The following is a 15,245-nucleotide window of genomic DNA, read 5'->3' as shown; positions in this document are numbered from 1 at the left end:
AGTGCTCATACATACATGCCCTCCTCAATGTCCATCACCCAGTTACCCCCATCCCCTAGCCCCCTCCTCTCCAGTGACCCTCAGTTTGTTTCCTATGATTAAGAGTCTCTTATGGTTTGTCTCCCTCTCTGATTTCATCTTGTTCTATTTGCCCTCCCTTCCCCTGTGGTCCTCTCTTTTGTTTCTTAAATTCCACATATAAGTAAGATCATATGATAATTGTCTTTCTCTGATTGACTTATTTCGCTTGTTCCATCCACATTGTTGCAAATGGCAAGATTTCTTTTTTTGTTGTTGGTAGAGTAGTATTCCATTGTTTGTGTGTGTGTGTGGTGTGTGTGTGTGTGTGTGATATATATATATATAATCACACACACACACATCTTATGTATCCATCCATCAGTGGACATCTAGGCTCCTTCCACTTTGGCTATTGTGGACATTGTTGCTATAAACATTGGGGTTCAGGTGCCCCTTCAGATCACTATCTTTGGGGTAAATACCCAGGAGTGCAATTGCTGGGTCTTACAGGAAAAGGCTAAATCTTTTTTTACAGATAATGATTGAGAGTATCTTTTTATTGTACTCTTGAAAGCAATTGGTCTTACTTTTATTTATTAGTTTTTAAATACTTGAACCTGTTATGTAATCAAAAGCTTAAATTAGTTTTAGGCAGCCTACTCTTCTGGAATGCTTATCTTTGAGTTTTCTTTTAGTAGTACCACTGTAATGATTATAATATAGTGAAAAGTCTAGAATCCTGATTCTGCTCCATGCCTCCGCCCCCATTACTTATTAATTGTTTTAAACTAGAAGTTACCATTAGAAGTTCCCTGGAGCTTCTTTTGAAGGATAAAAATATTCAGGTAAATTACTGAATCCCCCTACCTCCTTCTTATCCAAACAGCCTGAAGTACTTGAGCAACTAAGTGGATTGAAAGAATTTTGGATGGATGGTAATAGACTGACTTTTATTCCAGGGGTATGTATATCAAACTTTAAATGGCTTTTCTTATTGTACTCTTTTCTTTGCAGTTTTATGAATTGTACATTTTCAAATTACCTTTTAAGAAAGGATGGTTATTTAGTTGTTAGTACTATTGGATAGAAGCAAATAACATTTTTATTTTTACTGTCAATACATTCTTGATTAAAATCAGAAAATTACCATAGTAAACTTTGTAAAATAGACTGTTTTTAATTCACTAGACCTGGAGTGTGTCCTTCCTAATGGTTGCATTTGAGTTTATATCCTAACTCATTTTGTTCAGAGATTTGTTAAAGTAGGATATTTTCTATGTAATTTCTGTCTTATCAGCTGACATTTATTCCCATACTCAAAGAACATATGAATCCCTGTGGGTCCTCTTGCCCTGGCCAATGGTGACAGCTGAGTTCCCAAAGAAAAGTATATGTCCATTGTCATTCTGCTAGTCTCTTAGCAAGAGCTCTTAGCTTTTTATTGAATATATTATTTATGGCATTTAATAAAAAAATTGAATCTTTTCTCTCAACTAAACATGTAATTATGAATTATAACTTGGTATTGATTTTATTATCTACACTTGCTACAAATTCATTTATTGGAATCATTAGATTTCCTTTTTTTTTACTTATAGTTTATTGGTAGTTTGAAACAGCTCACATATTTGGATGTTTCCAAAAATAATATTGAAATGATTGAAGAAGGAATTTCAGCATGTGAAAACCTTCAAGACCTCCTCTTATCAAGCAATTCACTTCAACAACTGCCTGAGACTATTGGTTTGTATTGCTTTCTGATTCATGTAATAAATTTACTAATGTAGGGCACCTGGGTGGCTCAGTGGTTGAGCGTCTGCCTTCAGCTTGGGTTGTGATTCTGGGGTCCTGGGATTGAGTCCCCTTTGGGCTCCCTGCAAGGAGCCTGCTTCTCCTCCCTCTGCCTGTCTCTGCCTCTTTCTGTGTGTCTTTAATGAATAAACAGATAAAAATCTTTAAAAAAAAATTTACTAATGTAAAATCTCAGAAATTACATTTTGCCATTATTTCACTCAAAACTTTCGTATGTCAGATTTTGTTATGAGCTAGTTCTGTTGTACTGCCAGTCACAAATCTTATTTGAATTTTTTCCTTATGTGATTGTCTACACGTTTTTCTCGGTTGACATTACTATATTTTTCTTTAAGAAAATGCCATTTTTATCACTACAATAAAATTTAAATTCTTTAAAAAGATGTTAATTTATCCAAACTTTAACTGCTAATCATAGCTATTATCTAGTAACTTTTTTCAATCTCTATTTTAGACTCATAGATGAGAAAACAAACCAGTTTAGCAGATCCCATGAGAGTCTTTGTGTAGTTACTTTTAGTCTGATGATGCTTCAAGGAAATTGAATTATTTTGATTGAAGAACCAATAACATAAATCTTGCCGTCCTTTATGATGCTTAAACATGAAAAACAACAACAAACAACAAAAAACCCTTTGTACATATTTATTGAGTTACATAGCTTTTTAGCTCAGGTTACGTTTTGCAAAGTCTACAATTTATTCAACACTTAATTTTAAGTTAGACTCTTTGTATTTTATTTATTTTTTTTAAGATTTTATTTGTTTATTCATGAGAGACCCAGAAGGAGAGGCAGAGACAAGGCAGAGGGAGAAGCAGGCTCCATGCAGGGAACCCCCATACGGGACTCGATCCCAAGACCCCGGGTCTTGGGCTGAAGGCAGATGCTCAAGCGCTGAGCCACCCAGGCAATCCCTATACCTAGGAATTTATATACCTACCATTCCTTTTTGTTTGCACTCACTTGTCCCCTGTCATTGTTTTAAGGAGTAGGTGCTGCACCTTGTGAACAAAGCAGACAGAAGTCCCTACTTTTATGAAGCTTGCATTTTAATAGAAGTAAGATAGATAAATATACACTACTGTTTAAAAAGGGTGATTATATCATAAAAATTGAAAATTAAAGGCTAAGGGAATACAGAGTGAAGAGGTTAGGTTGGTTTTTCTTTTAGATAGGTTGATTAAGAAAGTTCTGTATGATTCATGTCAAATGTAATATGTGTTTGCATGGACTGTTGATTGACTGGTTTCTAGTTCAAGCTGGAAAATTATATGTTACTTCTTCCCTCATAGGTTCATTGAAGAATGTAACAACTCTTAAAATAGATGAAAAATCAATTAATGTATTTGCCAGACTCTATAGGAGGGTAAGATTTTTCTGAATTACTTAGAAGACTTTATTTTCATTCAGCTTTATGTATTTATGTTTATATATATTATGTATATATTTCATTCAACCATACATATTTTCGGGTAAGTGCTTAATGGCATCTAAGGGAGATTCCATAAGCATTTAAATAAGTAATTGGACATAGGTTGGATATGTTTATAATAAGAGAGGTTTATCTTTATTGTTATGCTTAGTGGAAATCGAGGTTTTTCTAGATTGGGTAAAATCAAGTTTGATATTTATGTGTTAAAGTTTGGGGTTATATATAAGAAACTAAAAAAAAAAATGTGTGTTTTCTATTTTAATTAATTAGGTTAGTATCAATAGAAGAACTGGATTGTAGCTTCAATGAAATTGAAGCTTTTGCCTTCATCTATTGGCAGCTTACTAATATAAGAACATTTGCTGCAGATCATAATTATTTACAACAGTTACCCCCCAGAGGTATTGTATTTTCAATTTGCTTTGAATTGTTTTTTCATTTTATTTATTAAAACTACCTAGTGTGGTTTTATCTGTTTTCTTTAGAAATAATTGTGTAACTCTTTTATTTATTTCTGAATAATAATTAGCTATACTTATTTATAGAGGTATCTAAATACTTTTTAAACATGAAAATTAATCATTGAAAGGAGAAAATAATTATTCCTTTTATAAATGAAAGAATATTTTCATAACTTTTGGAAATGATATTTTACTTCTCTCTATTAAGCAGTAGGCCACAATTTTGATCCACAATTTTATGTTTCTGTTTCAGATTGGAAGCTGGAAAAATATAACTGTGCTATTTCTCCATTCCAATAAACTTGAGACACTTCCAGAGGAAATGGGTGACATGCAAAAACTAAAAGTCATCAATTTAAGTGACAATAGGTTTGTAAGAATTCTGGTTTATAGAAGACATTGATTGAATGAAATTAAAGTTTCATTATTTGATAGAAAATGGCATGCATTATCAATAATAAATATATTTTCCAAAGAAGACTTGGCATTGCAAAAAAAAAAAAAAAAAAAAAAGAAAAGAAAATGGCATGCATAACATTCTCGTCTTTTTTTTTTCATATTCTTTTCATATGTATTTTTGGTTTTTAAATAGAATTTTTATTTGAAAGATGACCTAATTTTCTGTGGTTTTATAGTGGGTTATTGTCACAGTTTCATTTTGTGTCAACTTTAGCTCAACAACTTAAAGCCTTAGCTAGATAGCTGTTCTTTCCTTATACTCACCCTTTTTATTCCTTAAGTCATACCTTCAACCATAATACTGATGCATGAAGCAGCTTTTCATTTAATCTGCTCCCTGTATTTTTCCTAAGCAGAGATCTGAATTAGGCACCCATTTGCATAGCTTGGGCAACACAGTCAAAGTGCAGAGCAAATCACTAGAGTTGCTAAATTGGCATAATGTTTAAGAACAGACGGTCTGTAATTTTTCCTGAGGTAAAGATACTAATAATGATAAAAGAATGTAGAGCATTTTTACATTATGCTTTCATAATACCTTACAAAATATCAAAACAACACTATGCAATAGTACAGTATTGTTATTTTACAAGGAGAAAATTAACACTCAGATTTAAGATGGCTCACTTAGCTTGTAAAGTAGAGCTTTACTGTTAGCCCAGTTTTCTGACTAATTAAGGTATTTGGACTGTTCCATTTTGTTTAAGAATAACCACTACCTTTTAAAAAAATTAATCCTCATTTCCGCCCATACTTTGTACCCTAAAGCTAGAACCCTTAGGTTCTAGCATATTGCCTTGGAAGGTAGGCATAGCAGAGTAGATAGCATAACAAGATAGAAGGTGTAAGTTAAGTAGACATTCTGTTTTAAATAGGGTGCTCTTCTAATTTGGCCTTCTGAGGAGTTAATATTATTTTGTTTTTTACTCATTAAAGATTTATTTATTTATTCATGAGAGAGAAAGAGAGAGAGAGAGACACAGGCAGAGGGAGAAGCAAGGAGCCCAATGTGGGGCTCGATTCCGGGTCTCTAGGATCAGGCCCCGCCCGGGCTGAAAGTGCACTCAACCGCTGAGCCACCTCATACAATGAGGCTGCCCCTCATTATATTGTTCAAATAGCCTTTGGAATATGAAAGTGCTGGCTCAGAACTTGGAGTTTTTCTAACTCTCACTCAGGCTTCTTGAAGTAGTTTGTTCTTTCTAAATATAAATAAAATATCCACAGCAATTTTATGAGACATTGCTTAAGGTGTTCTTATCTTTGAGTTAAAGTAAAGATGGTTAACATTTTTTCTTAGCAGATAATTTTTGAGGGTATTTGATTATCTATTTTTCCTCTAGCTGAATTGATTCAATAGAAGCATTTTATTTTTAAAATGAATTCTTATAAAACTGAATAATAGTTTATCTTATATCTTATGTCAAAGACTTTTATCAGGTTCTCTCCTAAGTTAAATATTTATCTCCTGTTTTCATATTCAAAAATATAATATTGTTTAGAAGACCATTAGGTTTTGCTCTTACATTTTAACATTTGTTATTTTAATTTTGTTTGTATTTCCCCCCACAGATTAAAGAATTTGCCCTTTAGCTTTACAAAGCTGCAACAATTGACTGCTATGTGGCTCTCAGATAATCAGGTAGGCATTCTGATTTTGTAAATTCTGGAATTTCAATTGTGTTATAGAATTATGCACAATAATTTACATAGGCTCATTTAAGAGCTGTTATACCCTGGTATACATTTTAAAATATATATAAGGAAAGAAAATCTTAGAAAATATGTAGATGCAGCTAAGTTTTGTGCAATTTGTGTAGATTCAAAACATAAATCCTATCGGACTTGTCTAATTACTCCTGAATCCGTAAAAAGATATATTGATTAAGGTATCAGACTCAGTATTCTCCGTTTTGAAGTTTTTATAGTGATCCTCTGTGGTATTTTATCTATAGAAATTTAATAATCAATTTAAATTATGCTTCTAATCACACACTTTCACAAGCCTGAAAGAAATGTTTCTAAGGAATTAAGAGTTACTCCTGGGACTTTTCTTTGATTGATAAATATTTATTGAAGGCTTAACAGTAGATCATGAACTGCTCTGGAAACTTGAGATAGTGCTCGCTTCGGCAGCTCATATACTAAAATTGGAAACGAGATATATTGGTGAAGCAAATAGAATCTTCTTATATTCTCATGGAGCTTACATTTTCAAGAGAGAGAGAAAAGTGATTGTGTAATAATGTGTCAGAGCTACAAAGCAAAACAGAACCTGATAGGCATTAGAGGAATAGCAGGGAAAGAGTAAACATCCTATTTTAAATAGGATGATTTAGGAAGTCTCTCTCTCTCTAAGGAAGGGAACCAGTAGAGCAGATGCTCCCATACAATTAGGAGTGAGCCATGCATAGACTAGGACAGTGAGTTGGGAGAGGAGGTGCCTTTAAATAATATTTAGAGAAAGGTCCTAATATTGGAATGAGCTTGGTGTAACTGAGGAATACATTAAAACCCTAACGGCTGGAAAATAGTGAACAAGGAAGAGAATTGAGTAAGATTAGATCAGAGAGGAACATTGGGACTAGATCACATAGGACCTTGTAGGCCATACTAACCAATTGGGGTTTATTTTGAGTTAGATGAAATCTGTTGAAGTGTTTCCTGCCAGGGAATGGCAAAATGTAATTTTTTTTTAAAAAGGATCATTTGGCGCTTGTGTGAGGAATGGACCATGGTTGGGTGCTAAGATTAGGAGTGGAATATTCTGTTTTGGAAGGAGAAGGTTCAGTAAGGAGGGTATTGCAATAGTTGAGAAGGAGGTATTGTGGGGCTTCAACTATTGTGATAATAATGGGGATGGTGAGAAGGAATGTAGGACTGTCAGGTCAGTAATTGACTATCAGGCATTGGCTAGAGATAAAATTTGGAAGTCAGCATTGTACAAAGGGAGGATTTAACACCATGGAAGTGCATAAAATTACTAGGGAGAAAGAACAGAGAAGAAAAAAAGGTCAAAGATTAATAAGTTCAGGGAAGAGAGTGGCCCCAAAAGGAAAATGAGAAGAACCAGGTAGCCAGGAGAGGATGTTATCTAGAGAGTCATCTGAAGGAAGTACTTCAGGAAAGATCATCTGAGCCATAGTTGCTGATGGATCGGGTAGGTGAGAACCTCTAATTGGCCATTAGGTTTGTCAAGATAGAAGTAGTTACTGACCTTGGGAAGAGTACATATTTTTCGTGGAATAGTGGATATGAAATACTGATTTAAGTGTATTATAGTGCATGGGAGGCAGGAAGGTCAGGACAGTGAATCTGTCTTAGTACTCTAGCTAAGTTTCCATTTGGACAGTTAGCGGGGAAGTCTCTGTATTTGCCTTAGTCTTAGAAATAAATGTTAGTAATTTATCCTTGCATATAGTAGCTCTAATTCCCCTGTGAAAGACATTGGCAAAATATATTTTGAGTTTTGAGTATCTCATTCTTAGTTTTAGGATTCACAGTGTAGATTGTTGTAAACTTCTACTTTAATTGATAAGAAATCTCCTGTATGATGTCATCAAAGTAATAGATTGTAGGTCCTAAACAAAATAAGAGTTAACTTACTCTCTGTAAGTATGAGGAAATCTTTCCTCCATATTTATTCTCAGGTATATCTTACTGGTAATTTTTTTTTAACCTAGTAGAGTATACAGTTTGCTGATCCTTTTAATAAGTTAATGCTTAGTACTTGACTTTGAGCAATACCTTATAATAAGTTATCTAAAGCTGCATTTTCCTAAGGTTTGGATACACTAGTCTCATAAGATATTCTTTTTTTTTTTTTAAGATTTTATTTATTTATTTGACAGAGTGAGAGAGCACAAGCAGGGGAAGTGGCAGGCAGAGGGAAAGGGAGAAGCAGGTTCCCCACTGAGCAGAGGGCCTGATGTGGGGCTCGACCCCAGGAACCCCCAGCTTCATGGCCTGAGCAGAAGGCAGTTACTTAACTGACTGAGCCACCCAGGCGCCCCCTCATAAGATATTCTTAAATTCTATAGTTAAATTTGCTTGGGAGACTGTATTTTATCCTTCTTTTAGATTATATTAACAACCTTTTTGTGTTACTATCATAAAGAAACCCACTTGTCTATATTTCAGGATTCTCCAAGCTTCTTAACCAAGACCAATTTTCTTACCTAATTCTTATTAATATTCTAAAAGGCTTGAGTTGTTGTCAGTCTACACTTAAGAATCAGATTGTAGTATTTCCTTGTTCTATAAGCTAAGGAAGGAAATACTAAAATGATGTTACCTTTGCTTTTGTGAGAGCTTGAACACAGTGATTGCTGGATCATCATTAAATGTGTCAGTTCATGTATATATGGAACTCTTAATTTTCTAATCTCTTAATTTAAATATTTACATGTGGAATGTTTGAAATTTTGCATTTGGATTCACAAAACATTGCTAGGCCCTGGCTTATGCCAGTTACTTATTATAGTTGTGAGACATAGCTCCTGGTCTTGAGGACTCAGACTTTTAGTATAATAGCACTATTGGAGTACATACCAGCATATTATGCCAGATGACTCATTTTAGTGAAATTATCTAGTATCTAAGAGTTTCTTCATATTTACAGTGTTCTCTCATTTTCTTTTCTTTGTCCCACATCTGTTAATTACTTAAAAAAAAAACAAACAAACAAAACTGTAGTAGGGGCACCTGGGTTGCTCAGTTGGTTGAACATCCAGCTCTTGATATTGGCTCAGGTCATGACCTCAAGGACGTGAGATCTGCACGGATGGGTCTCTGCACTCTAGGGAGTCTACTTAAGATTCTTTCTCTCCTTCTCCCACTGCCTCTTTCCCTGCTCATGCTTGCTCTGTCTCTCTGAAATAAATAAATAAATCTTAAAAAAAAAAAAACCCTGTAGGGGTACCTGGATGGATCAGTTGGTTAAGCATGGCTTGAGCCCTGCTTTGGGCTCCTTGCTCAGTGGAGATTCTGCTTCTCCTTCTCCCTCTGCCCCTCCCCCTGCTTATCCTCTCCCTCTCTCTCTCTCTCTCTCTCTCTCTCTCACACACACACACACACACACACATACACACACACACGTGCACGCACTCTCAAATTTTTTAAAAATTGTAGTGATAGGGGCAGCCCCGATGGCTCAGCAGTTAAGCGCTGCCTTCAGCCCGGGGCCTGATCCTGGAGACCCAGGATCGGGTCTCACGTCGGGCTCCCTGCATGGAGCCTACTTCTCCCTCTGCCTGTGTCTCTGCCTCTGTCTGTGTGTGTGTCTGTCATGAATAAATAAATAAAATCTTTAAAAAAAATTGTAGTGATACAGGGTTTTGTGTTTTTTCTCAGTTTGACAAGTAATAAACAGGTAAATAATGAATCATCTTGTGTAGCTATAAAATCTCCCTCACAGTATGAAGCAGTCATTTTGCTAAGAAAGAACAACATATAGGGGAGAAGGTATGTGAAAGTAATTTGAGTAGAATTATCAAAATAAATTGCTCTTAAAAAAAAAAAACCCACAACAAAATAAATTGCTCTTGGATATTTCACTGACCATTTAGGAAATGTACCTGTATGCAGTACATGGAGTCACATAATTTTTCATGAGTTTCTGAAGTCTTAAACAGAACAGTTGATTCATTTCCTTATTCGTTTGTTCATTTTCATTCAAGAAATATTTATTGAACAACTGCTTTGTGCCAGGCAGACTAAGATGGGCCAAGTAAGGATATTAAGAAGGTCATTGTAATGCAATGTGATAAAAGGTTTAGTAGGATTAGGCTTCAGGATGAAAGAAGAGAAGCAAAATTTGGGGATGTAAATGCAGGTTTCCCCGTGGAGGAGATGCCTGCAAATGACTAACCACTTCTTAGAAGAATAAAAGGATTTAAACAAAGATGGGGGAAGAAAATACTAATTAGAAGGAATATCATAAACCTAAGTACTCTTTGGTGAAGAAGTCTAGGGTACTCTGTAACTGGAGAAGTGGTTCGTTGTGACTAGAACATAACCTTTAAGTGGAAGAGTAGGAAATGAGGCCAGAGAGGTAGACAGCTCTCAGGTCATGGAGAATCTTGTATGCCATGCAGAGAAACTTGCATTATATTTCAAGACTGGTGAACAGTTTCTTTTCTAATTAACTTGCATGGCAAGTTAATTAACTCTGTTAATTTATGACTGGCTTCTGAATAATTGTTATAAGGATTCAGAAGTCATACTCAGCCTCAGTGGGAGATTGCTGTGATTAGGGTAACTTGTAATTTATTGTCCATACTAAGACCCTTTTGATAATGAAAAGGGCTTTATGATAACTATGTCACATCAGCATGTGTAAAATGCAAATATCCCAGGCAAATTGGCTTTTGGTCATTATAATCATAATCAATTATTCATATATGCCATCAGTTTAAGAGAAAGAAGTGATCCTGTAATACATGTCAACCCTACTATAGTTGATGATGAACCAGTATGACGTATGAACAAGCAAATAGTAGGATAAGATTGTTATTTTGGAAAGCTTTTTGGGCTGCATTGTGGAAGATGGATTTAGCAGGGGGTAGTGGTGCTTGGTGTGAAGGCAGGAGAGACTAGACTAGAGAGTAGGGCATTGCCAAACTCAAGGCCATAGAAAATGTTACCTTGAAGTAAAATAATGGTAACAGGGCCAGAGAAGAGCTAGTATATTTAAGATATAACTTAAAAGGTCACATCATGGGCAGCCGCTGTGGCCCAGCAGTTTAGTGCCACCTTCAGCCCAGGGCCTGATCCTGGAGACCCGGGATTGAGTCCCACATTGGGCTCCTTGCATGGAGCCTGCTTCTCCCTCTGCCTGTGTCTCTGCCTCTCTCTCTCTTTCTCTGTGTGTCTCATGAATAAATAAATAAAAATCTTTAAAATGGTCACATCACTAGAATATGTGAAGAATTCATGTGTGTGAGAAGAAAGGAAGTAAAAACGAAGGTGAGCCTCAGAGATGTGACTGGAGGGCTCGGTGGTATTGATGTATTGATACAATAACCAAGATGAGGAACCACAACAGAAAAAAAGGTTTATGGGAAGATAGTAGTTCCAGTTAGGTATGTTAAGTTTGAAGTACCTTTGATATATCTGGGTAGAGGCACCTAGAGAACAATTCTAGTGGCCACAATCCTCTCCAGCTTTGTCCTAGATTCTGGTTTCTATGCTCTTGGTTTCTCCATTCTTTAAATTTCAAATCTCCTGGGATTTCTGTAAGTACTCCTGAAGGCAGTTTTCTTTTTCCAGGACAGTTATAGATCTGTTCCTTTTGTTTTTTTTTTTTTTTTTTTTTTTTTTAAATATACAATTTTGCAATTACTTATCTTCACTTCAAATCCACTAGTTTATTTATTTATTTATTTTTTAATTTTTATTTATTTATGATAGTCACAGAGAGAGAGAGAGAGAGAGGCAGAGACACAGGCAGAGGGAGAAGCAGGCTCCATGCACCAGGAGCCCGATGTGGGATTCGATCCCGGATCTCCAGGATCGCGCCCTGGGCCAAAGGCAGGCGCCAAACCGCTGCGCCACCCAGGGATCCCTCCTTTTGTTTATTATAAAAATTTTTTAAAGATTTTTGTCCCAAGAAGAGATAATAGGAGTTCAGCTCATCATTTTAATCGCCTTTTTTTAGGGAGTGGTTTCATAGCTTTTATTATTTTCTCAAAAGGAGCTCTGAATTTATTTATTTAATTGTTAGGGATGGATGAATCATGAGGAATACTAATATACATACATACATACATATATACATTTATTACTTACATTTAAGTGGCAGCTGGGTCAATAGGCTTAGAAAGAGTGGCCATATGATAGTAGATTCAAGTTAATGATGAGGCAACTGGCTTAATGGAAGAAGTTATGAAGTTATAATGGGATAAATGCTGTTTGAGGGGTCAATTCAAATGAAGTCTGGAAAATATGCATTATATTTTGACAAGTTATACTTAACTTGCCAACTTACTATGTCTATAACTAATGTAATTTTAGAGGTGTACATCAAAAACCCAATTGATGCAATTTAAGGAATGAATAAATGAGAGAATGAAGCCATACAGTTGTTGATTAAGCTTTTAAGAAGGTTGGATGAAAAAGAAGAGGAGTGGAACATAAATTGGTAGTTAGAGGCAATGTAAGAGGGAATCCTTTAATATTAGAGAGCATTTCTATAGGTTGTTGTGAGGAGGCTGTGTGGACAATGAGATTAATACAAGATGGGGTTGGGTAACTGGTGTATAACTGATGGAAATTAAAACTGGCAGGGATTCTTTTCCTTTTGAAGGCAATTTGGTCTGATGTTTGTGAAAGGGAGAGCTAATAATGTTTATGTTGAAACTCTTAGAATGTAGCTGTTTCCAAGCAGTTCTTAAATCCTGTTTTTTCTTTTTAACCTTTTCAGAAAACACTATCTTCAGAATAGAATTTAGGAAACATGGAAAGGTTTTCAGGCAACATTGAGAGCCCTGTTGAAGTTGGTTATCACAAACTCATAGTTACACTAATTTGCTCAATTGTGTGATACAAAGAAAGTGCACAGTTGGTATGACTGTGGATTACAGCTTTGCCACACCAGGTGTAAAAGAAAGTGCAAGGAGGTCTTGGTAATTGGCAGGAAGGTGGTTATAATGAAATCCATGAGGTACAAAGAGAGAAGCAGAGACCAGGAAAAACAATGGCAATAAGGTGGAAAGTTCAAGGGAGTGTCAGTCTTGGTGAGACTGACTGGCAAGTATAGTTGGAACAGTGGAGAGAGAGCCCTGTGTGGTGTCTATCTTAGCGTTCTCTACTGGTTGTCCTTGTGATTGACCACTCCTCGGTTTCCCTTTTTAGGAATTTTTCTTCTGCCAATCTTTTATATGTTGGTTCCCCTGTAGTACTCTAGGTTCTTCTTTAGTTTCTTTTCCTACACTTTCTAATGTAAAAGATGCAATTGCTCTCTATATGCCCATTATTCCTAAGAGTTTCCCTTAGCTCAGTTTTCTTTCCCAAACTGCACCCTTATTGTCTACTTAACGTTGCTACCTAGATGTCTCAAATTCATCTAGCCCAAAAGTGAGCATTCCATCCTCTGCTCCAAATCTTTTTCTTTTCCTGGGCTCCCTAGATCAGTAAAAAGTACTTGCTAGAGACCGAGGCTTGGGTGTATAACTCTTAACTGTTCATCATATAGTGTATCATCTTTTACTTAGACATGCACTGTCCAGAACAGTAGGCACTAGTGTCATGTGTGTAGTCCAATTTGAGATGTACTCTAAGTGTAAAATATACTCTGGATTTTGTATATTTAGTAAAAACAAAGCAAAATATATTAGCAATTTTTATTGATCATACATCAAAATTATATTTTAAATTTATAGGATATGTTAAATTTGATACATTATCAAAATTTAACTTATTTTTGCCCTTCAAAACATGCAGCTGCTAAAAATTTATAGATAATCTATGGTTCTCATTTTAGTCTCACTATTATATTTCTGTTGAACAATGTTTATTTGGACTATTGAGATTTCTAACAGGTCTCTGCTTCCATTGTTGCCACCACCTCCAATCTCATATCACTCTGATTTCATTCTGAACCACACTATAAGCAATCCTTTTATCTGTTCCAGCACTAATCTATTTAAAGCCTTTTCAAAAAAAAAAAAAAAAAAAGCCTTTTCATGACTTCTCCTTTCTCCATATCGTATCCTTCAAGACCTTGCTCATCGTCTATCTTCATCTTTATCCCTTACACCTTCATTTTCATATCCCCAAATGAGTTCTGCACTGTTGGATCATTCTCTCTCCCCCTTCTTACCTGGTTAATGCCTACTCATCATGTAGAAAGGCATTCTTTCAGGAATGCTTTCCTAATCACTCAAGAGTGTGATAAGTGAACACCTCTTATATTTTCTCTTAGCTCCCTATACTCTAACCTGTACTTAAATTATGTTGTACTGTCTCATTTTGTTTTTTTAAAAGATTTTATTTATTTACTTGAGAGTGAGAGAGAGAGGACGCACACACAGAGGGAGAGGGAGAAGCAGACTCCCTGCTAAGCAGAGTCTGATGCAAGGCTCAATCCCTGGATCCTGGGATTATGACCTGAGCTGAAAGCAGATGCTTAACCCACTGAGCCACCCAGACACCTCTATAATGTCTCATTTTGTTGTCCCTGTCTTTCCTCTCATGTATTGTAAACTCTCCCAAACCAGTAACCAATGTATACCTGGTGCCTGTTATAGGACTTTGGCATCTAAAAGGCAAATATAAGTAAATATTTGTTGAATGAGTGATTTTAGTTTTCAGAGGATGAATATTTACTGGTTACATTGTGGGAATTATGGCAAGGGAATGGATTGAATATCTGAAATAGGAATAGAGAAGCGCCTGGCTGGCTCAGTTGGAAGAGCATGGGACTTTTGATTTCAGACTTGTGAGTTCAAGCCCCGTGTTGGGTGTAGAGATTACTAAAAAAAACTAATAATAATAATAAGTTTTTAAAAAGAAATAGAAATAGAGATTACTGGAGTTAGATGTTTTGTTTTAGGGAATGGAGAGGCCTCAATCTATGTTTCTGCCTTTGTTACCCCATAAATAACAGATGATTAGTTTTCTTATAACATCTTTATTGAAATATATTCACAAACCATACAATTCACCCATTTAAAAATGTACAGTTGAATGCTTTTTAATATGTTTATAGAATTGTACAGTTATTACCACAATTTTAGAACCATTTCCAGGAGTGATTTGTTTTTAAAAGCCTCCAAATAATTTTGACATGTCCATCTAAGTAGACTTCTTTCCCCTTTCCCATGTACTCCTCATCTGCTAAGACATCAGTGGGTTAAGAGAATGACCATGTCATTTATGTTTTGTATCTATTAAATTACCCATGACTGTGGAAAGATTTGTCATAAAAGAGTCAAGAATAGATGGATTCTACTGAGAGGTCAGTGGATACTAGGAAAGGAGATACAATGGCAGAGGCAGAGTTCAGGAGGGTAGAGGCACAGTTTATATTCCTCAAAAAAACAGTATTTATACTTGATAA

General features: G+C 35.5%; 1 pseudogene; it reads left to right on the top strand.

Moving 5' to 3' along the window:
- The first annotated feature begins 866 nt into the window (after window positions 1–866).
- Window positions 867–15,245, top strand: part of LOC119879254 — a 35,509-nt pseudogene continuing 21,130 nt past the window's right edge.

This window comes from Canis lupus, unplaced genomic scaffold (assembly GCF_011100685.1).
Source record: "Canis lupus familiaris isolate Mischka breed German Shepherd unplaced genomic scaffold, alternate assembly UU_Cfam_GSD_1.0 chrUn_S496H658, whole genome shotgun sequence".
NCBI classification, from domain to species: Eukaryota; Metazoa; Chordata; class Mammalia; order Carnivora; family Canidae; genus Canis; species Canis lupus.
The sequence above is the reverse complement of the archived record's forward strand: the minus strand, read 5'-3'. Positions and strand labels throughout refer to the sequence as shown.